Source organism: Pseudopodoces humilis, chromosome 6 (genome assembly GCF_049639895.1).
Source record: "Pseudopodoces humilis isolate 2021_Gansu_Grassland_sample_001 chromosome 6, ASM4963989v1, whole genome shotgun sequence".
In the NCBI taxonomy this organism is placed as follows: domain Eukaryota; kingdom Metazoa; phylum Chordata; class Aves; order Passeriformes; family Paridae; genus Pseudopodoces; species Pseudopodoces humilis.
In genome coordinates, this window is record NC_142205.1 from 38,868,373 (window position 1) to 38,894,557 (window position 26,185).

General features: G+C 39.0%; 1 protein-coding gene across 3 annotated transcripts in view; it reads left to right on the plus strand.

Annotated features, from left to right (window-relative positions):
* The first annotated feature begins 10,453 nt into the window (after window positions 1–10,453).
* MARCHF1 (membrane associated ring-CH-type finger 1) overlaps window positions 10,454–26,185 on the plus strand; it is a 226,914-nt gene continuing 211,182 nt past the window's right edge. For all 3 annotated transcript variants that reach the window (XM_088056926.1, XM_088056924.1, XM_088056929.1), the window contains exon 1: window positions 10,454–10,531. The gene's annotated coding sequence lies outside the window, so the exon portion shown is untranslated. The remainder of the gene's footprint in view (window positions 10,532–26,185) is intronic.

Genomic DNA, 26,185 nt, shown 5'->3' on the forward strand with positions numbered 1-26,185 from the left:
TCTTTACAACTTCTGTCATAATGTTATTGGCGTATCTGTTGTTTTCTCCATAAATTTACAGTACTTAATTTTGAATTCTCCAAGATGGAGCTTCACTTTTTTGTATATGCTTCAGGCAATAATAAAATTAAATATACTTAAATTAGATTAAGTATATTAATTGAATATTATATTAAATATAATTAAATTAGATTTCTCATTAAAATAAGATACTTAGATCTTTTTGGTAAGAATAGTATGCATTACCTACATGGAGACAACTTACTGTCAGAGAGAAACTATATTTCTGTTCATCTGTAATATATTTGCAAGGAAGAGGATTCAAAATTCTCCCTACACACATAGGTGGGTTTGGCATGTCTTCTAAATTAAAGTCCTGTTGGGCATAGGCTTAGTTTTGCATGCCCAAGAGTAATTATATGTAAACACACCACCACAGTGAAATTGTGAACACAGAAATGCAATGAATATTAACAAGCAAATACTCTGTGCAGTTTTTAAAAGTTTTAACCTTGTAGTGAGCAACATAGAACCATGATGGATGAACTGGGTCCAATATGTTTTCATATTAAACCAAAAAAAACCCACCCAAAAAACCAAAAAACTTATGAAAGTTTGGATGCAGTGATACATCTTTTAATTGATACACATGAATTCTAGTTCCCTTTGAATCAACTGGAAAAAAAGAAAAGTTCTGGTTCCAAGAAGCATAAATTATGTATCTGCATCTTTTGAGTTGACTCTGCTGTTTCTTTATAAAATGTATCATTTAATGACTTTTTGAATTATCGTTAGTGCATTAAGAAAAACTGCAAAACTTTAAGTCTAACTTTGGATCCCATTAAAAGCCATATCTTTCTGTCTGAGTCCTATTTCCTAGAAAATGTAAGTTAGTGCTCTTTCTCACAAAGCAGGATGGGTAAGAGTTCTCCTCTTACATCACCTTTTTTGTAACCTGCTGTGCACAATACTTGTCCCATCGTTAAACTCAACAACTTTTTGGGACCTGGATTCTGGAGCAGGTTCCCTTCTAAGGAGCCTTCCTGTGGTGAGTAAATAAGTTAAATGATCTCAGTGTATTCCAACAGGTTTTTGACTTGGGGAGGAAAGGAAAGGTTGAAGAAAATGTTTCCTCAAAAGTAATAACACACATCCTTTAGTAATTTCTAACGATTGGAATGAAGAGGAAAATGGAGTTGTATACAGTGAGGACATTTTTTGTGTTCACAGCATGAATTATTTTGTGTTCTCTGCATGAATTATTAACTAAAACAATATTTCTAAGAATACCTACAACATTGCCACAATCACAATAAAAATGCCTTACAAAAGAAGCTACAAAATTGGACAGTGAAATATTTATTTGAGAGTAGTTACTCTAGCTTTCAAAGACTTGAATGTAAACCAATTCAAGTATGTGAAAAATTCAACGTCCTCCCAGTGGTCTTCAACAAAATTCAGGTGTGGTAGATCAAGAAATTGAAGAATGAAGATGCTGCTCACATAATCTTTATTCCAGTCTGTTGAGCATTGCTTTCTATGTCCAGAACCATTACAGTCTCCCAATCTTTGATCTACAGATACAAAAAACACCTTTGAAGGAGTAAAATACAATAGCCATTACCCAAATGGGTCCGTTCACCCTTTTCTACCAAAATCTTTTCCTTACCCCTCAAACCCTAAGGACTTTCACCACTGCTGGAATTCCATGTGCCATTGAATAACCTTTCTCTCAGCTACTGAGGTTATCTGTTTTCATGTGGGCATGGAAATGGTGTGAGGATTAATGTGTTCTACTTAAGAAGTGGGTTTTGGTTGGTTTGTTTATTTTTAATGAGTTGTATAAGTCGGCAGAGCTGGAGACACTGGGAAGTAATTTTTCTGAGGGTTTTGACTTCCTCTTTGATTGAACTGTCATTGTGTATTGAAATAATAAGCATTTGTAGTGGCTAAAGGTGGGACTGTGAGAAAGAACACTCACAAGGCTTCTTTTCTAAAACCTGGATTCTTGTTATGTGATATTTGCATTACCCAGAAGACGCTGTGTGTCTGCATATAATTAGACCTGAAACCAGGAAGAGATTTATTTTTTTTGTCAGCCATGTACCTAAATCTTAATAAGGCACTAGATCTCTTGGGGAATAGTGAACAAAGGTTTCTCCTGGGTTCAAACACCCTCAAAGCTTTAGATTTGCTTTCAGGCCTTTGGGGAGAAAGAAGAATGCAAAAGATTGGGGATCTGTGTTCACTATTTCACATGACAACAAACAGTTACTAACTTATTCCTGCAAACTCTAAGGTAATGATAATAGCAGTTATGGAATTATTAAGAGATCAGAAGTAATAGCAACAGCAAAGTTGTTGTGAAAGCTAAGCTGTTTTTAACTAGGTAATGTAGGTTAGTACCAGCTTATCCCTAAAAGGAAAGCTTGATATATGAATGTTGGTTTGTGGGTATCGAAAGCCACAGATACCGTATTTAGACTTTGTGAAAGAACTCTTCTGTCTGTTCATTCTGTGTAAAATAAAGGTGCATTTCATCAGTCTTAATAACCAGCACAACTCACTTAAGGCTTTTGTTTTGATTTATAGAATGATACTATAGCATTTGTTCTTTAGCATGGGCATATGTAGGTTCCTAGAGTTACTTGTGTGAGTGATATTACAGCAATCAAAGCAATGAATGTGTGGCAGGTTCACTCTTCAGATAAATTGTTATTATAGATTTTTTTTTATAGGTTTCATTGTGTTTTGAAAATTACTGTCTTCCACTGCCTAAACAGTGGATGAGTCTTGTCAAGTGTGGGAAGAATACTGATATTTACACACTAATGCTCGCTACCAGCAGATCTATGAAAATACACATCTGACACATGAAAATACACATATTTAAATGAGTTACTGACTGACCTTTCCTTTCTTTTCTGTATCTTGTAAACTTCAGCACGGAGTTCTTTTTCATGTAGTATAGTGTTGTCAGGCTTGGCTACATTTTCACCAGCATGTAAAGATGGATGCCATACTTTTTAAATTAAGAATTAAACCTCAATTATCTTTAATCAATTCAGAATAAATTGATGAATTGATTTTCCAAGACCCCCATTCATAGAATATCCTGAATTGGAAAGGATCCCAAAGATCATTGAGTCCAGCTCCTGGCCCAGGACATACAGTATCTTAATAATTATATGTAAAATAGTCTTAGTAACATGAAATAAAAAATGATTCCTGTTATATCTTTCAATTCTGGAGTTGAGAGCAAGTCAGAGCAATGAATTCTGGGTGATTGGGCTATTAGGCTTCAATAAGTTATATAAATTATTAGGCTTCAATTATTACCTTTCTTAAAATTAAATGAGAACAAGGCATAAAGGAAAATATTACTTAAGTTATCAGCAAGACGCATATACAAGAAAGACTGAAGGAGTTTCTGTTGCCAAAAAGATCCTTTTAATTAAGGAAAACAAATCTAATGAGAATCCAGCTATTTCAAGTATTGAATCATAATGAAATGCAGTAAAAGAGACAAATTGGCTCCTGTAGATCTAACAGTATTCAAGTCAAGAGAAAAACTGTAGTTGTTGAATGCAGTAGCAGCATTCAACAGTTTAAATAAGAATAGCCCACTGCCAGAGTAGTTAAACTATCTACTTTACGAGATATTTATGCATCTTTAGCTCAAGTACAAGTGTGAAAACTAGAAACCAACCAAGTGAACTACACCAGAGGTGTGTAGCCCATCTGTTCACAGGACAGTAATTCCAAATTAAACAAAGTTCAGTGGCCAGCGTTATACAGTGGAATTGGTCTTCCACATCTGAATGAATGGGAAACTGGAGTATCCAAAGAGACTTAATCCTGATAATGTAAGTGCCTGAGAGAGCAAGGTAGATGTGACATTTGCGGATGAAATTTGGGCATGCAAACATCTAGCAGCTCCAGCATAATGACAGCCTATAATGAGTTATGAAGGTCCTGTAGAGCATTAATTTATTGTTTCAACAAAAGAACTGCTGTTGATGAATTCTTGAATAAGACAACTTTTTATTTGGACTGAAAATGCTTGTTCTTATTTAATACAAAGCATGAAACCAATAGAGCTACTGTGGTAGTCTACAATTAAGCATTAGAGAATATACAAGCTGCCATATTTTTGATAGTTAGGGTAGTGCCTCCTTGGAGGAGAAATCCTCCTTCTCCATGCATGGACAGCAAGGTGGTGGCCAAGGGCTATCTGGAATGATCACCTAGATGTCTTGCTGGTATGCATACATGATTGCAAATCATTCTCTCTTACTCCACGAATGGCAGAGTCCAGAGCCTCCTGAACTCTTCTGCATAGTAGTGTATCGCACAACAGGAACTCCCCTTGAGCAGGAATGAGTCTCAAGGCGCTCCTTGAGGCTGAGGGATTTCTTGCTGCAACAGAGTCTTGGTAAATGACTAATAGCATGCTAAACTTCTTTGAAATCTTAGCTGAGTGATAAAAAGGATCAATTGTGCCTATATAATCCTTTAGTCATAAACCACTGACCTGGTTAGTCTAGCAGTGGATCCATCTGCACCTAGAGCTCTCCCTAAGAAAGAGTTTGGAACTCAAAGGGATCCTTTCTGAACCTCATGACTCAACAGAAGGGTCTTGGTTTTGTCCAACCTGTCCTCTGTGCAGTAAATAATTAAGCTTGCTGTTGAATCTTGTTAAACCACATTTACCACTGAATTTCATTAACTCTTTGTTTTACATCAATGCATTCAGAAATCTTAATAATTAAAACCCTACTTACACAAAAAATAATACGACTGAATAGATACTCTTCAATATGTTGCATTAATTGAAGCCACTGTTCTGAATCATAATTTAACTCTTCCAAGCTGCTAAATATGATGCAGGGGACAAGCAAATCCATGGACAAAAATCAGTACAGCATACTTGATATGTACCTTTCCAAGAAACCAAGACATGAAAACACTTAATAGTAGCTTTAGTAATACCTAACTTACCCTTTCTATTAGATCATAAGTGTTGCTCAGGAACAGAATATTCATACTGCATTGTCAGGATAACTATTTTCTTTTAAGTTTTGTAAAATCTGTTCATTTTTATTTGCTGTTTATTTTCTTAATAAAGAAAATACACATTAGGAACTATATCAGGGAGTGAAAGTTCACAAGATGGAAAACAGCGCAAGTACCAAAGTGCGCTTACCTCATAGCATTGTTTTGCTCAGTATCTATTTTTTTTAAATTTAATTACTTGTTTTTGGTGGTAGGCAGCTTTTTTATACCTCTTTTTTGAAATGTTCAGTGTTTTCGTAGAATAGGTCATCTTGAGTAAGCTACCAAAACACCATTTATATTTGCAATCTGGGAGTAAAAGCTCAGAGAAGAAAACACTTGTAATATTTGTAATGTGAGTTCTGGTATGAGAGCAGAGAAGAAACTGGCAGCAGAAACAGCCCGAGGGATAAGGAGGTCTCATGCCCTCTTAAATGTGAGTAACAGATGTTCCACACACTTGCTAGTGGGGAGTCAGTGCAACGTCTTCACATCACACATAGAACATGAAGATAATGTAGGTCTGAGTTAAAATGGTATGAGAGGCAATTTGAAGTGCAGTGCTTGTAGGCATGGTATTTCAAGGATAAAAGAGGAGGGCAGCTAGCAGGAGATGTGATATTTCACACTCATTACTCCAAATTACCAAGACAGTTTTCCTGTTAGAAAATCCTTGCATATGTGGATTAATGTGTGCTGTGTTCCAGTAGTACATTAATATCCATACTGTATCTTCTTATGGAAATTTCAAATTGCTAATAAGGACACTTCAGCAGGTAACACCTTCACCTATAGAACTATATAAGGTACAGATTTTATATTAGCACAACAAAGATGACTCAGTCCTCTTCAGAGCAGACCTTGAATTACTACGCATGGCAAATATTTCCTGACAGTCAGATATTCTCAAGCCCTCAGTTTGAAATTATTTATTTCACAAGAAAACAATGTTTTTTGCATTTTGGCCCTTAGGCTCTCAGCAGACAATTGTAGAATGAGGGAAAACAAATGTCTGGTTTATACAAAGTTAATAAAACCAGATGCTATTAAGAGCTCACTGTATTATTATTCCATGCACCAACATGAGCACTGGTTTATATTGTTTCAAGAAGAAGAAGAAAAAGGAAGGAGCTAGTGTTAGGATGAAATGGAAAAGAAATGCATAACTCGGCATAAAATTTAGAAGGCTTATTTATGAAAAAGATGAAAAATTAATTCTTTGTATTAAAAACACTCTGTGTAGAGATGTCTTTATTCCAAGAAGCATTGTGAAGAAATCCATCAGTTCCTCATAGGCATAGGGCTATGATGGTGATGACATACATGAGGACATCACTTGCAAAAGTTGTCAAAGTAAAACTGGCTCATTAATGATCAGTAACCAAGATCAAAGTGGGAAACCAGAGTTATGCCTTAATATTATCATCCAGGTAATAGGACATTCCCTGCTAACATGGTGAGTTCAGGCAATGGGCAATATGCTTTTCTGTCGTTGAATGTATAGCAGGAAACATGGCATAAATATGGTAGAGTTTTCAATTTGACAGAGGTTTTACTTAGAGGAGGGAAAAGAACAAGGAAAGCAGCCTCTGTCTTGCCCCTGTAGAACCTCTATGGCCATTCTTTGTGATGTACAATAGCTCTACCTTTCTGCCTTCTCTCTTACCCCCTTCTTCTGACAACATGTAAACTCATGCTTTAAAGACCTAGCAGCATGGCAAAAAGCAGGCATGGGGAGCAATCCAGTAAAGCTGGAATAAGTGCCTGGCTTCTATGCTGAGGGTTTTTGGTTTAGTAAACACCTTTTTTCTGGTCTTGGGGATATGTATTTCTAGCTCTGCTTTATCATGCTTAGCTTTTATCCAAAGTCCAGTGAGACCTTCAACATGAACAAATGATGCATTTTTAATTTCATCTTGAAGAAAATCTTCAGTGCAAAAGTAATTACAATGGAAATGAGACTTTATTTTTCTAAAAGCACAAATTGAAAAGTAATGAAAATGATGATGCAAAATTGTTGTAGATTCACTAAATGTCAGGACAACTTTTTCCTCTCTTTTTATCTGTTATCTCTGAGACTAACATGCTTGTCCAATCTAAACATTAAACTTCAATTCCTTTTTCTGCCTGAAGAGGTTAAATGCTGTGTTTCTCATTTTATTCTAGCCACCAGGGTGTGGTCAGCTTTGGGAAAGCACTAGCTTAGTCCTTGCTATTTTGAGATGTTCTCCTGGAAGGTAGACTTGGTTACCAAGATAGCTGTTTTCAACTTAGTGAAACAAGGAAAAATGGAAATCAAGAGAACTCTAAATCTTTGCCTGTGGTTTAACTGCTTCACCCTCTGTTTTGCAGCTGGCTTGAGTTAGTGTTTCCATATCTCTGCTGGAGGGTTTCCCCTTAATTTTCTCTCCTCCAGACTGAGCTGAGCTCCTGCTACTCTTGTGAAGACACCAGTGATTGATGACAGCTGGAGAAGGGAGTATACATATAAATTTATAAAACATCCAGATTTATTGGCAGTCTACTAAGCAAACTGATCTTGCCCACCACATCAGTCCTGTATTTATTAATGCTTATACTGGGAGGCTTGGGAATACCTGAAAGAAAAGAAGAGGCACTTTTGGTCTGCACATATTAACGGGGTGTGAATCGGCAGTGTACCACATTCTGTGAGTATGGCAACAGCTCTCACCATGATGTTTGTTATTTTCGCACCATGAAGTTTGTTATCTTTTAATAGAAGAACAGTGTTGCTGCTGTCTTTCATTTCATGAATCAAGCCTGCAAAATCTGACTCAAATTTATTACTATCTTTGGGAAAGCTAATGTCATATTGTTATGTAAATTTGGATTTTATTGCAAAAATTATAATTAACTACTCATTGTAACTTTTCCTACTTTAATTCCTTGATTATATATTTTGCTTTAAATAATGTGCATACATGATTTATCCTTTCTTCTCTTTTGCTTGCCATGTCCTCCATGTTAAACGTGGTTTTATGTATTTGTTTTTAAGCTGAGAATTTGACAAAGAATTTTTGTGACATGCAGCTGTAGATGTTTGTTGCTCACATAGAAAATGTTTGTTAATGCAATATTAATTTTTGACATTTGAAAGGATTAAACTAGAAAAGTTTACTCTTGTATTTAAATTCTATGGTTCTGAACTCATAGAGCTGCTTCCAGGACCTTCTTCAGCACAAACTCTTCCTCAATTTTAATAACTCTTTAAAATTATAAATATACTGGCTGCAGATAGAATGAATATTGATATCTGAATATAAAGTTCCAGGTATGGTAAGCAAAGAACTCAGACATGTTTGGTCATAATAAATGACTCTGGTGTGTGGTTCTTGGTTGTGTTTGCCATATAGAATCACAGCAGCTGCAGTTACAGAGTTGTTAATGTGCTTAAGACGTGAAGGAATCTAAAAATTTTGCTAGAGAAAGCTGCAGCACCCTGTAAACAAGTATTTCTACTGGTGTTAAGTGATACAGGAGCAGCAATTGTAACTCGCCTTTCCCACTGACAGACTCTGCTCTCCTGAGGCATTCACTCTGAAGAAATTGCTCTGCAATGGCAAACTGAGCTCTTCTTTTTATATTAACTTCTCTGAATTAATTGCCTGCTATGCATCTCTTTAGTGCACATCTTTTTGCCAGTTAAACATTACTGTTCAAATGTCAGCCTGCCCCTTGGTTTTTGTTGGTAGCAGCCTCATTATTCACTCAGTATCAATCATCCTTGTATGAGGTGATTTTTGTCTTTTAAATTTTGTGTTCCACTGGACTCATGAGATCAGTAGCCTTTACTAGACTCTGGGGATTAGTCCACATGTGCAGAGCAATGAGCAAAGGTTTCACACTACTGCCCCTGCCTGGGACTTCAGGATCTTAGGTGGGTGGAAGACTTTTGTGGAAGGAGTGTCTTCATTCCTGCGTGTGTGTTCTTACTGATCCAGTTTTCTGAACAATCATTCTGCAGATGACAAGAAGTAACACCCAAATACTTTTCTCTAGAGGTGAGGAAGGGATGTATTTTGATGTGGTGGGCAGTCATGAAAGTATGCTAAGACTGTGAGGCAAAACAGCAACAATTGAGGCTGGTGTAGCTCAATTTTCAGTTTTCTTTTCAGGGTAAAGAAATTGCTGTTAGAAGCCTGAATAGGTGAAATCTCAATAAGAAAAGATGAATAAGGCAAGATAAATTTGCAATGAGTGAATGTACCTGTGTATAGCTGAGAATTAAGAGAATTTTTAAACTAGTGCCAGAAGGTGAGAGAATTTTGAGCAGCTTTATTTCCTTTTAATTATTTATCAGAAAAGGAGAAGAAATACATTACAAGCAGATATAACTTTAGAAAACCTCTCACGTTTTGATCTTCAGGTCATACACTATGACCCAGAAAAAGAGAAAAAATAGTTTAATCTGCTTGAGTGAGATCCATAATACAGAGGTATCTGCTTAATGTTTTGATCATGATGAAGGTGATGCTTGTTTAGACACTTGCCCTTACAGGAAGACTTGATGGTCTTCAATCTTTACAGTGGACCTGTCTGGAGGAGCCTGAGGCTTGTAATACCACTCCCTCCACACTACAGCTCAGGCTGATGTTTTCTTTAATTTCAAGATGTGTCAGTTAAGCACAAGTATTGGAAAAAACCCACCAAGTCTGTATGTGCTCTTTCTGTCTCTTAAAGACATTGAGGCATTATGTAAATCAACCTGGAATGGTTTATTCTGGTGATAAAGGCTGTATTAATACAGGTAAATAGCAGATGTACTGTGGAAATTTGGTCGAAGCTGATTGTTTCATTTTATTTTCACAATCCCACTCTGGATCGCTGCCTCAGGACCTTAGTTTGTTAAGCTAAGACGTTCAAACTCAGACTTATTTTCAAACGTGAAATGAGAATCGGGGCACAGCGTGGATTCTAAGCAATGGAGGTACATGTCCTGAGCCCCCTCCCGTTCCCATTCTCGGTGCTGAACTAAGGGCTGAGAGGTGCCATTTCTGCACAGCTCTCCGAGGGGAAGGGGACAATCGGGGAGACCACTCCGCTTTTTAATGAGGAGAGAAATAAACATGTAATTAAGACCCCTGCTTCCCTTCGCCCGGCGATTCCACGCATCACTCCTGTACTTGCAACAAACTGATTATTTAAGGCTGCTCCAGGGGAAAAGGGGGAAGCAGGGCAGAGGAGAGCGGAGGGGAGCGAGTGTTCCGGGGTGTCCCGCTCTGGCGGCTTTGCCGCGCCGTGCCCGCGGCCGGAGCGGGGCCGGGGGAGCGGGGCCGGGGCCGGCGCTGCCCGCGCTGCCCGCGCGGTGGGGCGGGGCCGCGGGGTGACGTCATGGGGCGTGGCGGCGGCGGTGCCGCGCCGGGGGGGCGCGGGGGGGGGGGGGGGGCGGGGCCGGCCCCGCCGGCCCCGCAGCCGGCTCGGCAGCCGGCTCCCTCGGGCACCCGGAACGGCGCTGGTGAGTGCGGGGGGTGGTGGTGGTGGTGGTGCCTCGGCACGGCACCGTACCTGCGGAGTCCCGGCGGGGATGGGTGCTGCCTTTTTTATATTTTTTATTTTTTAATTTTTATTTTTTCCTTTTCGGTTGTGAGGCGTGCCGATTGGGTTTGGTCGTTCGGGTGGTTGGTTTGTTGATATTTTTTGTGGTGTTGCTGTCTCGGTGTTTTTCGGGGAGAAGCGCATCAGGGCAGCCGCGCGGGCTGGCGCTGCTGCCGCTGTCCCTCGGCCGGTGCCGGCTGCGGGCACGGGGGGAAGGCTCCCGGCAGCTCCGTCGGGCCGGCGCTTGGACAGCGGCGGCCCCAGTACCCAGGTCTCTCGGGGGCGATTTCACACCCTCCTGCACTTAACACCCTGTAAATGCCGCTTTAACGATGAGGGGTTTCCGAGTAAGTGTGACATGTCGCGACTAGAGGGAACCCAGGCTGGAAAACGGTGGCGTGGGAACGCAGGCGAACTTGGCCTTTATTTGTAATCGTGTTTTAAGTAATTTCTTTTTTAGTTGATGCTCTATGTGGGAAAGTGGATAGAAGTACCAGTCCTTACAAAATGAAACAGTAAAAGCTGTGGGAATGTGAGTGAAGTTGTTCAGGTTGCCACTGCTGTCGGCATATCTTGCTGAGACTATCCTGACAAGGTTCCTCCTAACCTGGCAGTTCTCACTTTCCCTCTATCCCATATATTTTGTCCAGACTTCTTAAGAGCACAAGCGTCAAATGCCTCCTCTCTCACTTCCCCGTCTTCTTTCTTGTATTGGCAAGTTGCGGCCAGGAACGAATTAGAAAGTAGGAAACACAATCTTATAGTTTAATGCAATTTAAATTATCTTCTTTGCATAGCAGAAAGGTAACGAGCTGCCTTGTATTTCTCAGTTTGAAATACTGCAAAGTTCATTTATCTTAGTGTGTATGGAGATGTGTAAATCTGATAGTTATTGTTGTGCGTTTTCTTAAATCCCTCTGACAGTGCATGGATTGAAGTAGGTAGATAAACTGATGTACTACCACAGAAAATGAGTTTATCTTGCAGAGCATTTCCTTTTTAATACTGATCAGCTAATATGTACTCTGCCACAGTACTTCATTAAAAAGTTGGGAGCTAATTAGCTCTTTCTTACAGCTAGAGTTCCCCGATTTTAATTAGAGTTCCTGTCTTTAAGTTTAAACTGATTAAAGCAATGCCAAAGCTATTCTGGTTATTTTCACTGTTTGTTTAAAAAGAGGTGGGGAAAATGAGTAAATTTAAGCTCTTTGTACTTCATGTTGAAAAACAAACACTTCTGTTTGGGGTTCTGTCCCTAATTCTGTTGGGGGTGGGGGGTGAGACGATTATGTGTGTCTTGTATTGGAGCGAGGAAGTAAACTAACTAATGTCAATGAAACTCACGTGTTTCTTGTTCAAGGGTTATTGGTTTCAATGGGAAAATCACGATTTGAGGAGGAAACGAGAATGTGCTAACTAACAAAGGTGTGGATAACCTGTGAGCACTCAGGTGGATTTCACAGTGCTCAAACCATGTGCAGGGGTCTGTCTGGAGATGCAATGATGGTGATTCCTGTAATGGTAAAAACTCTGCTGCAGTTTAATTTGACCAAAAGTCTCATCCATACTTACATAAAGATGTCATGGTGGTTAAATATTACCCTCCATTATGTCCTCCATTAATCTCGTGTGTATACTTCCTACTTCATTCTGCTGAAGAACAGTTATTTGCATTAAACTTAAAAAAACAAAAGAAGGGTCTATCTATGGCTCATTCATGGGTACCCTGCTATATTTTAAACCCTGTTAGGGGTTTGAGAGATTTGCAAATTGATAATTCCTGAGGGAGTTGTTATGCTGATAAGACTTACAGTGTCTTTATTCTGAATATTTCACAGCACTCTTGACAGTCTTTATGGGAAGAGTTTAATGTTTGTTGTACACTGCTAAGCACTTGTGACAAGATTTAGCAGTGGGTGCTTTAAAGTACAAAAAATAAAGTTCTGGAAAATGCACAGCTAAATGAATGACAGTCTTTTAAGGTGCAGTGATGGGACAAACCAGCAGTGCTCAAAACTCTCCTGTAGACTGACAGCTGACCTTGACTTTAACTCTGTGAACTTGTTTGCTTTCAATATTTGACCGAGTCAGCACTGTGATGATACTCATGTTCTCTTGTCTTTTCTGACATTTAAAGGATATCGCTGTTATTATTTTTTCATAGGGAGGGAATTCTGTGCAAAAGAATTTCCTTGCAAAACCTTTGGTATTAATTGGCCATCACTAGATATTTGCATTCAAGGTGCTTGACTGCCCCGGTGTCAGATATGCTGCCATTGAAACCTATATAGTCAAATCTCTAAGTAAGTGTGACTAATTTTTCTATACTAGGATTCTCCATATGTTTGTTAACTACAGAGCACATGAACTAGTATGATGCCAGCATGGATAATGAGATAAACCATCATCTGTGTTTTCATATTTGATATGGGATGTTGATATGTGGCTGCCACAATTTTTAATATTCTCAGAATAACTGTCTGACTCAGACAACTGGCTTTTCTCTTGTGGGGGAAGCAAGTTTACATACTAGGAATACCGATGTGCAAAAATTAAAGCACTTAATAGATGTTTAGAAGACTTCATTGGCCTGACAGATGCCTGTATGATGTAAGAGCAAAATGTCCCAAGCATGTATTGTTACATGGAAGTATGGAATCATGGAATGATTTGGGTTGGAAGGGATCTTATGCATCTTCTACTTTAAAACCCTCTGCCATGGTGAGGGACATTATAGGAATTGGAAGTGTCTCTAAAGTCTGTGGAGTCTCACTGGAATGGTCCAGCTGGGAGCAGATACATCTGCTGATAGTCTTTTTCCAAACCATATGCCTCTCCTTATAATTTTGGTCCTCTTTCCTTTTTCAGTTCTTTTTGGTTGCTGCTGCCTCAGCCATGCTGCTGCAAGGTGCCTTTTTGCTGTTTTCACTGCCTTTTGCATTGCTGCCTTACCCCTTCTAGTTTTTCACGTTTGATTTTTGTTTGGTGTTTTCCTGTATGTATGTAATACATTTCTTTATCCAGTAGATGTGCTAATTGTGTCTCTGCCCATGGCATGGGATTGGAACTAGAGGATCCATGTCCCTTCCAACTTAATGCATTCTATGATTCAGTGTAGCATGCAAGACAATGAAATTATATGCTGTGACTTGCAAAAAAAATTAAGATCTTTAAAGAGAGACATCTTGTTATATGAAATTAAATCCGGCATAGTCTCATCATCTTAATAACAGTGCAAATTCAAATAATGACTTAATAGAGGAACTTAAACCTTTAATGTGATGAGAATAACCTTGTTAATTATCAGGGTTAATGAGGTGCATTTCTTTAAAGTGAATGGAGTGATCACAGGCCAACAAAAAGGATCTCTCTTCTGCTGGGTAGTATTTTTCCAATTCATTGGCAATTGAAAAGGGGATTTTGTTCCAGGCAAGTGTGTGATACAGCAATTTATATCAGATTCTTCAGGAAAGAGGGATAAACACCTATTTAAAAAGTAGACTTAATGATACAGTTAAAGCAATAATGAGTAGTAAGCTAACTTTAAGTTGTTTTCTGTGCCATTTTGATGGTTCACTGCCTTTCTTTTCCCCCCCAAATTCATTGGCAACTAGGCATACACTGAAATTTTAACCTTGTAGATTAGAGCTTCATGATTTGGAAGTAGTAGGGAGTTTGATAATATTGCATTATTCAGTGTAGTTTCATTGCTCCTTTGGGTATTTCCATATGGTTTATAACTTTTCTTCTATGGAATGATTTTTGGGATGCAGAGGCATTAAAGGTGCTTTGGGTGATGGTACTGCCACAGTGTTGTCCTGTTTGATTTAGGACAGGTGTGCCAGATAAGTCTTGTGACTACTGTGAGAGGCTTTTGCAATGCTGAGCTGTGGAGGGCTGTAAAGTTAATTTCAGAATAGGTGACTATTGAAAAGCAAAGTTTCTCATTTTACAGTGAAGATGATACTGTATTTATAGCTCTTTTATAATCTTATAAAATGAACATTTTTCCATGAGGAGTGTGGCTTTGAAGGTGTTGAAAGCATTTCTAGTACACTCTGTTTAGGAAGAATTCTAATATTCCTGCCTGGATTTTGTCCCATTAACTTTGTTTGTCCATTACCAGATTTCTTCACAAGAATGACTTGTAGAATTGACCCATCTGTACCTGTTCCTCTGGCACGTGAGCATGCCTGTTTTGGGACAGTGGTGGAAGTACAGCACAGTGGGAATCCTCAGCTTGTCAGCTGCTACCCTGCACTGGCTTGGGCTGAAGTAGAACTTCATTGTGGTCACAGCTGAGTCCATTTTTGCAAAGGAAAACTGTGTGATAAGTTGACTTTGTTTCATTGATAGCAGCATGGTTGTGCTTTGTAGACAAAGAATGGTAGTCCAAACACTCGGATTTCAGTAGGATAAAAAATGTAACTTAAGTCTGGAAGGTCAAGAAGGGTGTGATGTACTGGGAATGTTTCTACAGTTGCTCAACAGCAATCCAAGTTTGATCTATTTGTACCTCCAAGTTGACTTTCAGGTAGACAAAATGTCAAATGTGGTTTCTGCAAAATTGTTATGTTCAGTTTGACTGTATTAAGATAGTGGGCAATGTACTTTAAAAACTACTTTAGAACACTGAGAAGTTTAATTACTTCTAATGTGTTCAGCAGGTGAGTTTCATAGCCTGAAAACCTGAGGCTTGTTTCAAAATGGAATAATATTTGTCCTTGCCTGTTTATCTTAATTGCAAAATTAAGTTCTTTAAACAAGTTAGTGGTCACTGTCTGATTTTCTGTAAGGCTTTCTATTTTTCTTATAGAAACAGTTTATCTATTTTTTTTTCTACATGGTTAGAAGTATTACAATTAATTGCTCCCTGGTATTGTGTTATATTTTTTGCTTCACACTGTGTTTCACAGCTGTAGTGGGGGGACATGCTGCAGAAGAGAAATGCCACCATGCTTCTGTAGGAACTTGTGGAAATGTAATTACTGTGGCATTGTATGGTTAGGTCTGCTAGTAAGGAAGTGCAGGGGGCAGCCTCTGTGCATGTCAGAGTTGTTTTGGTTATGCTGGGTCATTGAGTGAAAGTGTTTTTGAGGTCAGTAGTTTATTAATCCTAGTTTTCCAGTTTCTGCCTGTTAGCTCTCTAAAGCAAAGAAGAAATGCTAAACAAAGGCACAATGAGGGAAATCCAGGCCATCTTTGCTGTGATGGGAGCAGCTTCCTTGGCCTCCATGGAGTGGAGTTTACGTTGTGATTGCTTGATGACTGCGGGTCTCGTAGAAGATGGGTTTCTTGCTCCCTTCCCCAAGGTCTTCTCTGAAGTCTTTTCCAGAAGGAAGAAAAGAGTACCAATGATGTTAAGGAACAAAGGGACTTGTTTAGCACAGAGGAAAATTTCTAAGCAGAAGCAATTATTAATACATTGCTTCAGAAGTGAAACTGATGCAACATGAGCCAAGTTAAATACATACCTAACCTAAGGGACAAAATTTTGGCATGAGATAAAGTAGTAATAAAATAGGGACTATCATAAAATTCCTAGCCAGTGGGGAAGTGAACTTTTGGAGCTACTTTATGCCAGGACAGGGGTGTGCATGTGTTAATGTGCTTTCTAAAACTTCCTCATTACAGGAAGCAGAGGGAGGGTCAGGCCTTGATCTCTTCTCTTTGGTGACCAGTGACAGGACCTGAAGGAATGTCAGGGGAAGTTTGGGCTGAATATTAGGAGAAGATTTTTTCACCCAGATGGTGGTTGGACACTGGAATAGGCTTCCCTGGGAAGCAGTCACAGCACCAAGTCTACCTGTGCTCTTAGGCACATAGTGTGACTCCTGGGGTATCCTGTGCAGAGACAGAAGTTGGGCTTGATGATCCCTATGGGTCCCTTCCTACTCAGGATACTCTATGATTATATGTGGTCAAAGTTTTGTTTAGTGTAAGGCATTGTAGGACTTAGTAAGTATGATGAAAGGAGACTGGGAGAGTAACATGGAATGCAGCATTAATCCTGGTGTATTGCTGGAAACCATGAGTTGGTACCCTTTTCTGTAGCAAAAGGACGTGGAGTGAACTACAGATGTCTGAGTTTTGGGGTTGGCTCAGTACAGAGGCAGCCATCAAGTGGAGTAGGGAAATAAGGAAAAACTCTTGCTCAGAGGTAGGCTGAAGAGTGGAAGTCCTGCACGCTAGCACAAAGCAGTGTGTAACAGGTGAAATCTAATCTTGCTTCCTTGGTCTTGGGTCATCATAAGAAAGGGATGGTTATGGTTCCCGAGGGAAGACCTTGTACTTCACCATTTCTAGTATGTGAAACTGGCATCAGTCCTTGCTGTGTAATCTGTGAATGCAGGCCAGTTGCCCTCCTGGCCTGGGGTGAAAAATGTGCTGCTTTACCTCATTGCTGCTTTAGGATCAGAGGGTCTGTGCTGCTTCTTTGAAGAGAAACCTAAAGCATAGCTTCTGAGTGCTAACTTCAAAAGATGTCCACTACCTCCTCAAAGTGGTGTGGTCTATTTAAGGTCTGCCTGCCAAGTGCAGCCAAGCACAGGTCAGCTAATGCCACTGAGTCGTTTCTCTGGTGAGTACTAATAATTTCAATGTCTTGCAGAAAACTTACTTATGTAATGACAGTATCAAATTGTCCCTGTCTGTGCTAGCTCTCTGTGTGGGTAAATAGCCATTAAAGAGCCAGCTGATGGGTATCGGTTTTTGTGGAGACAGATTCTTTTCCATAAAGTTGATAAACATAACTCTAGAGGATCGAAAATGTTTACTGTGAAATTTCCTTGTTTATGTAGTACCTCCTTAAAAATCAAACAGTAACATCAGTTCCTTAGGTTAGTGGAAATCCTAATAGAAGATATGAGGTGTTGGCTGGAAGATGACATACCTACTAAAAGGCCAAATTAATTCCACCTCCACGTGCCTCTCAAATGCCGGTCTTCACAGTCAGGGGGATGCAGTATTCTATGGAGCTGGGAGGAAGGCACTGACTGTCCAGATGGGATGCAAAGTGTTTCAAAAAGATAGAAGCTCTTTGATAAACTCTTGCTAGACTGAATAACTGAATTCACCTCTGCCATTTTATGAGGATATGCTGAAGTTGATAATGTGGGCAACTTAAGGTAGAACAAAGCCTGAGGAATTAAATTCTATCAAATTCTGTTCTTCTGCAACCTCACAGAGGGGAGCAGGAGACAGGATATGGATAAAGGGAGTGTTTTCTTGGTAAGTTTGTTACATGAACAGTTCCTCGCACTTTGTGAGTAGCTTTTTGTCCAATTTTGTTTGTGCCTTTTGAGCAGCATTCGTAGTAATTGTAATCCCGATGCAAACCCTGTTCAGGCTATAAGTGCTTGAAAATAGCTGTGTTTTATTTAACTATGAAAAAGAGGACTTCCAATGTCCTGTGCACGTGTTTTGCTTTGAAAGAGAATGGAAGGCAGTGTTACCTGGGAAGAACTTTGGCAAGCGGAAAGAATGCTGAAGAGAAGTGACAGAATGTGTAAGGGACAGTTTTTATCCCTACTGAAAGGGTGGGTGAGGAATTTAAAGAGAGAAGGATAAAAAAATTTTTGTGGAGGGGAAGACAGAGGTAAGGTTTTTGGAAATGGACAAAGGTCTAAGCAAGCTAAAGGAAAACAAACTGTGTATAGTGTAGAAGTGAAAAGGAGGAGAGAAAATATTTATGGTAAGAGAAGATTGGTAGAAGTGGGTGAAATGACCAGAATGAAAAAACAGTGGAAAAAGGAAATGAATCGAGATGTGGAATGAAGAATGATGATCACTGTGTGGAACGGGAAAATAAAAGCTTGTTTTAAACATGTGCTGTGTTTAAATTCTCAAAACCCATTTCTTCTCTTGTGCTAGGGGAAAATACCGGGCCAGTTCTGCAGCCAGAGAGGGGTGACTGGCACATGTCCATGCCCCAGTTCCAGCCAGCAGCCAGGCAGAACACATCCTGCCAGTGCACTCACACTGTGAATGTGCTCCCACACCTGCTCCACATGCTGCACTGCAGACAGATGTTCCCGTGGCCCAGCTCAGGGTGACACTTCCAGTCACTTGCCCCAGTCTCTCTGGTGGTTGGCAATCAGAAGTTGCTGCACTCAGACCTCTGTGCACATGTGCAGAATGAGCAGAGCTGCTCACCCAGAAAAGAGCTGGGAAGGGTTTACTAAGCATATAGGAGAGACTAAGCTGATCAGGGCAGTGCACAACCAGGTGAGTGAACCAGCCACCAAAATATTTGCACCCTTTTTTTTTCCACTTACTCCTCTGTTACCTCATGCTTGTTCTTTCCCAAATCCTGTAAATCCATTCCTGCTTTTGGTTTCCCCTAGGAACATCTCATAGCAATTCCTGTGTGATCTCCAAATGCCCCTACCTTACAACCCATAGTATGTCCTGCACCTGTGAGCACTTGTGATGGGTTTCAAAGCTGAACAGCGTGACTGAGGTCTTCCTTGGGACTGCCCTGAGAAGAGTCTGGATGGCTCCTCCATCCCTGAATTTGTCTCTCCCCCTATTTCCATACTTTTCTGTCCCCTAATTGGTGTCATTCTGCAGCCCTGATCCTCTGGCCTTGTCGAGAGAACCTGTTAATGAGCTGATTGCTCTTGTGGTGGGCCTGGAAGAAGATGGGCAAGGTATAATTTGTGCTTCCCCACTTGCCACTGCCTCTCTGTGCTCTGTTGTTGGAGTGCAAATGAGCTTTTATCATATAGTCTTAACCATGTATAACCATTTTCATTTCCTGTGGAAATTTTGAAGAGTAATATTGTGATGAAAATTCTTTGTTAAATAATACGTAGGAATGGAAAATATGTAATTGTTATTAAGCACATGCTTCTTGCCTCCTTGTTTGGCTTTATGCCCGTGGAATACTAAATATAATGTATGACCTGTTGAATCTAGTCAAGTTAAATTTTTGTTGTAAAACTTGAAAGGGTATATTCTGCTAGAGGACTAGTCAGTAGCAATAAACTACAGCACAGGTTACAACAGTACTTAAACATCTGTTAGGTACCAGGTAATGGTGTCTGCGAGGAATCCAGGTAATGGTAATTGGTACAAAACAAAAACTGAGGGAGTGCTTTTGATTGCCTGTGGTGATGTTGTACCTAATGGAATAGAACTAATTTTTTTTCCCAGAATTGCCACTAGTGTTTCTTTATATGCCTTTCAGAATGTAGACGACTTCTAAAGACTGTAACCACTATAATTACTTCTTTTTAAACCACGATTAAACATACGTGTGTTCTGAAAAGCTGCCATTAAGATACACTTGAATTCATGAAAGAATGATTGTGTTCATCATTGCAACTGGATTTTTCAGTGCCTTAGGACTGAAGACAGGATCCTGCACAGAAAAACTGTCAAGCTGAGTTAGGCACTGCAAAGGATATTGGGGACAGGAGCATAGAGGTCATCAGAGATGTTTCCAAGAGTGGGAATGGGAAACACTAAAAGCCTAGGTTTGTCTAAAAACATCACTGAGTGCCATGTTTTACACCAAGTGATTCCAATTGCCTACCGGAAAAGGAATAGAAGTATGGAAATTAATATGAAACTTGAATGAAGATTGGCTGTGAAGTGAGGTGTCTAGCTAATTAGGCATTAACAGGGAAGTGTGTTTTTTTTTTTTAAAGGGGCAAAAACTAATCCAAGGAACTGCAGGATTATGGTTTTGACGTCAGTGTTAATCAAGTTCTTAAACTTCTTTTGTAGGAAGGGATATTTCTGTGCATAATGGCAAAAGAATATTAGAAAAAGGTGTTAGGAGTTTACCAAGGAGAGTGGTACTATAAGGGAATGTGACAGATCAAAGGCCCCTTTGCCTCAGCTGTGCTTATATAGCTTTTTTTGTAGCTAGACTCTAAATAAGATAAATTTTGTTTTTAAGAAACAAAATGTACTGTCAACCTTTATTGACTTGTATCATGTCATTATTTGGAAGCTTGACTTCCTTGGCAAGATGAATTTTATAGAGTAAGTACTCTGTAAATGTGTGGGAATAATCACAAGGAAAATATTACCTGGAATAAGACAATGCTGCTAGCAGAGCAAATAAGCATGTTGGCTGTGTATAAATTTATTCTAGAAATAAGAGTAGTGTTTCTAATCAATAGAATAGCCTCCCAATTGAAGGAATTTTATATCAAGTCATATCTGACTCTCTTAAAGTCTGAGAAATTTCTGAAGAAGGTTTCATAAAGATTGTGAGATGTCTGTCAGAGTAAGGAATTTGTGGAGCAAGGGAACTATTTTCAGTATTATTTTCCTAAAATAAAGTTCAGAAAAAGTGAATGCACCAATAACATAAAAGTATATTTGACAGCAGATGTGTCTCTCTGTCCATGGTGGCATAGAGAAAGGTTTCTCAAACAGAAGCAACCAGTTTCAACTACTACAACAAAGTGAAAACGATTTGGAGATAACAGCGTTTTCCCTAGGCAGATGATTTAAGCATGTAGAAAACTTAAATTGCTAAAACAGCTAGAAAGGAGTTTTCCTGGCTAAAAGTTCTGAAATAGGTAGTTGAAGAATGTGGTGTGATAAATTATGAATACCCTTCTTTTACTCTAATCATCTATTTAAAGTTAGCTCTTCTTGATACATGACAATGGTCATTGTTACTTACACCTTTTGCTGGGCTTTAAACTCCCTGTATGATATCTGCCAGTCTCTTGAGTAGAAATTTTTGAAGGTTTCAGCAAGGTTAGAGAGCTGAGCTGGCAGGCAGAAGATAACTGTCAAATGCTTTTGCAAACTCACAGATACTGATGCTTCAGTATAAGGGCCTTGAAATAAAATAGATTGATTCTTGTCCAAGGAATGAGTTTCTTCCCTTCCTCAGCAGATTAATTTGCTTGTGGAAAATAGTAGACCTCGGAAACACCCGTTTTTATGCTAGGAGGACTTAGACTTTATTGGCTAAAGCCTCTGTAACATTTAATGGCTGGGCCGAAAGAGGATTACTCTGAAATCACAAATGTGAGTCATTCGGGCTGTGGGAGATGAGGGTGTGAGCAGCCGAACTGACACTGCCTGCTGCCCAGGAGCTCTGGGAGAGAAAGCTGCTTAGAAGTAACAGTCCTGAGGAAGCAAAACAAGGAGGAGAAAATGATAGGGAAGGGAAGAAACTCGAAGAGATGAATGCTTGAAACCTGAGAAGTCAGGTTGTACAATGGGGAGGTAATATTCAGAGTCTAGGCTAGAAAAGTAATGTGCTAAAAAATAAAATAAGAATCAATGTGGTAGGATGTGATTCAGATGAGGTTACTAATGAGAGGATGACAAGGAGCTTGTTAAGCAGAGCAACACTGCTGTGATTTGAGTGCGACGGCAGGCAGGTGTGCCCAGCTGAAGCCAGGTTGAGGTGCTAGTGTGACAGCAGTGCAGACTAAGTGTCCAATTTGAGTTCTTGACCACAGGGTAATAACACCTCGGCACTGTTACCTGCTTTGGCTATTACAGCAGACCCCAGTTACTCTGCAGGTTTCTTTGGTCTATGTGAGTATGTATTACAGCTGCGTATAATACCTTTTTCCATACTTTTCTGCCCTCTTTCCATAGAACCATTGCTCAAAATTCTGATGTGCTGGGGATAAATCAGAGCTGTATGACATTTTTATCTGTAGAGCTCTAACCTCATTTTATAGTGCATGCTGAATACACAATGGAGGAAAAGTGTTTTTTGTACTTAGGCAGCTAAATATTACCCTGGAGATATGGCTTATATAGCTTATGGCTTCTTTACCCACATAGGTCCTGTTTGAAGCTGGAGCTGGTTTGTTTTTGGTTTTTTTATTTAATTTTTTTTTATTTGCAGTGTATTTTGTAATGTCATTCTGGGTGCCCAATCTGGAAATCAGGATCTAGTCTATAGAAGAATTAGATGATTGCTTCTGAAGCCACTTTTAATGCTTGCTTGCTGTAGAGACTGTACCAGCCTCAACCTGCTAGTGTCTGGAGACATTTCTGAGCCAGGTATCCTGTCTATATTTAGCAATGATGATATATTATAATAAGTACCTTTTGGTTTAGCAGGTTCATAAGAGAGAATTCTGCTCTCACTTGTAATACTTTAGCATCACACCTATTTTCCTACTTAAGTATTACTGGGGAGTAGTGCAAAGCTTACTCCAGTTCCCTTTCTGCTTTTCTCTGTGGTGTTGTGGGCTGTGTAGGACTGCAGCTGTACGAGTTTTGCTTTTATTCCCTTGAAATAGCCATTCCAGAGCTGGAAGTTTGTCCATGCTTTACTGCTTTATTGGCTGTGCAGTTCCATAATAGGGCTTCATGCTTTACAGTGGCTGTAATTCCTTGTGCTAGCATCACAGTTCTTGCTGCATCATGTTAAATGCACAGAAAGAATGCAGGTGCTTTACTGGAAATGGAAAAAATTATCTATTTTTTTTTCCCTCAAGATACTACTTTTCCATTTCACCTTTATTTTGATATTTATTTGAGATTTAGTTAAATAAGAATTGAAGCCTATATTGGATCTCTAAATTACAGCTTTATGCCTCACCATCTCTACAATAATACTGTTTAAGTGCAGAAAACTTTGTTATTGCAAGGCTGGTGAATTGCACTCTTCTGTGCCATGACAGGCCATGCTGCTTTTTAGGCTAATAATAGGATGGTTTCTTTATTTCATGAAGGAATAAATATGAGACATCTGAGAATATGATCCTTAAAATTCTCTGAGGGAAAGGTTTCCTTTCTCAATGTTAAAAAAAAATAAAAATGCTGTTCAAAGTATAATTAATATCCTGTGTGTTATTTGCATCTTAGGATGATTTAAATCACTTGCCAAGAGAGGAATGCCAGAAAATAAAACAGATGATGGCGTGAAAAATTGGCAGAGAAAGCAGGCAACTTCTGGTAGTGTTTAAGTGGTAGTATTCTGGGAGAACAACAGTGAACCTGACGGGACCCCTCTACTTAACAGAAATTCAAATGGAGTGACTGTTAGCATCTCAACAGCTAAAAAGTTGCTCATGGTTAAGACCTTTTATCTTCATTGCTTTGCAGCACAAATAGATTAATAATCTTTTGTGATGGCAAAATATGTTATAGAAATGAATTTATGGTAAGATGTTGTGGGAAAACATATCCTGTACTTTCTTAAGCTACTTATAAAGTAATTTTTTAAGGGAAGATTTTTGAAAATAATTTAATAAGATTGTAAGAGAATATAGGGATAATGTGAGCTTATTTGCTTAGGCTGTAAGATGATGAAGTGAAGCAAAATGTCTCTTTCTAACTAGGCATGTTTAACTTAGAATTCATGTTCTTTTTTCCCTTTGATATTACCCAGCCCCTTGCCCCACACAACTGCAGTTACTCACATCTCACGCATCTTTTTCCCCCCCTTGGTAGAATGATTTCTGCAGCTTGTGTTGCATAAAATAGTGTTAAGCAATGCTTATTATAAACCAGGAAGCTTAATGAAATATTTACATGAACACTTAACTAACAGACATAACTTTTAAGATTAAACAGACCACCTGCTCAGCAACTGAAATAGAGCAATGCTGTTTTCAAAACTAGTTAGTTATTCATGGCCAAGGAAACATCCTGGGTAGAGCTCCCAGAAAGCTGTTTTCTCATCCCATTAATTCTTTTGAGAGTTAAAAAAAAAAACCCAACCAAACAACAAACAAACCTCAGAAAAACTTGACAAATCATGAGGCTTGCAGAGAAAAAAGAAGCATGGAGGTAAGTAGGAGAAGAAAAAGTAACAGAAACTGGTGAAGAAATGCAGTTTAGCGTTTTAACATCCCAGAGTGCATTCTCTTAACAAGGTCAGATCTTTCAGATCTCTACCTTATTGTAACAACTGGCTATTTTAACACACTATCCTTCTCCCTGTTCTCAGAGCTGTCTGTGCTCTGCCTTTAGTCCAGGAGCTATGTAATGGTCTTATATAATGCTCTGTTACTGAAAGCATTACTTAATTTGTTGGTTCTTTTTCACAAGTCTGATGAGATAAATGATGATATAAAATCATTGTTTTAATGATGATGATGAGATAAAACTTCCTAATGCCGGTTCTGGAGCAGTTTATGTGTACCTATCTTTGCAGATGTCTTCTGTGGACTGGTGAAGGCATGTGTTTAAACTGAAGTAAACCTCAGCCATTGCTGTGATTAGAAATAGCACTGGTTTAGCTGATGGAATTTTTTCTCCCAGCTGTAGAAATCCAGGAGTAGACAGGCATATCAAAATATTTGTGACTATATCTGTTCCAGCAAGGACTTTATCTGAGTGAAATAGATGCATGTTTCAAGTATAAAATCAGATAGCAATTAAATGCAACATTTTGCCTTGCAGGGGTGAGGGTTCCTTGTCAGACACAGTTGCTACACTTCCATTTTTGCATTTTAAATGGTTATCAAGTTTGTTCAGACTGTGACAGTGGTATAGCCTATCCTCTGCTTCTGTCTAGAATGAGATATGTAGAGTTGGAGGTCAACGCTGTTTCCACGTATTTCCCACAACACATACCTATTTCTTTGTAAGTTCACCTGTTCAGACAGGCAGTGAGAAGAAGACTGCAGAGGAGCTTCAAAATCTGAATAGTCATATGAGTTGAAAGATTCAAATATCCAGATGTACATCCTTGATGTATTTACTGTTAAGCAGCAGGTGTGTATTACAAACAAACCTACAAGTTCTTATCTTCACTTGCACTAGCCACTTTGGTTATGAACATAATTTTTTTTTTTTTTTAGGCAAAAAGAAAGTAGTTGTTCTCAACTAGACCCAAGAAGGTTGGCCTTTCTCATAGGCAAGAAATGTAAAATAATTTAATGGCAGATCAATTTTTTTTAATGCTGAATCAACAAATAGCATATTTTCTAATTTTTTTCAATTAATTAACAGAAATTATATGGTAGCAGGAACAACTGGGGCAAGGGTGTCATGCTCCACAGGACAAGTTTCAGTCAGTGCTATAAGTTCTCTTGGTGGACAAATGTAGCATCCTTACCAAACACCTACCTAAGCTTTGAGTCTGGAATAAACAGGCATAAGCGCCACACTTCTTACAGGACATGATATGAATGTTTCCTATCTTGAACTTCATGATGCTAGAAAGTTAATATTCTGCCACAGCTCTCATTATTATGAATATTAAGCAGGATTTGGTTTTGATGGTGTTAAACTAACTGACTGCTTATTTTGGCATAATATTCAGACTGTTAGGAATCAAGCCATTTTCTCTGGCTTTCGGTCCACATTTAAGCTTAGGCTTTGTGTTTGTCTGGTGACAAATGTTTTAAGGATCGCAGAACCGCCAGGTACTGCAAATACTTGGAAATAACAGAGGCCATTTCAGGTCGCAAAACATTTGACAATTGTGGGCATTTCTGCCTGGAAATATTGCTTGGTTCCCATTAGGGAATGTTCTGTAACAAAAAGAATACCTTGAGTAGTTTTATGTTTAGGTTGGAAATTGTTAGATTGACACCATACCTTGAAAATAAAGTAATTACAAATGGTTAACTTAAAAGTTTTTTCAAAGGCCTAGCTAGAGGTAGGGTTCTAATCCGCTTTCTGC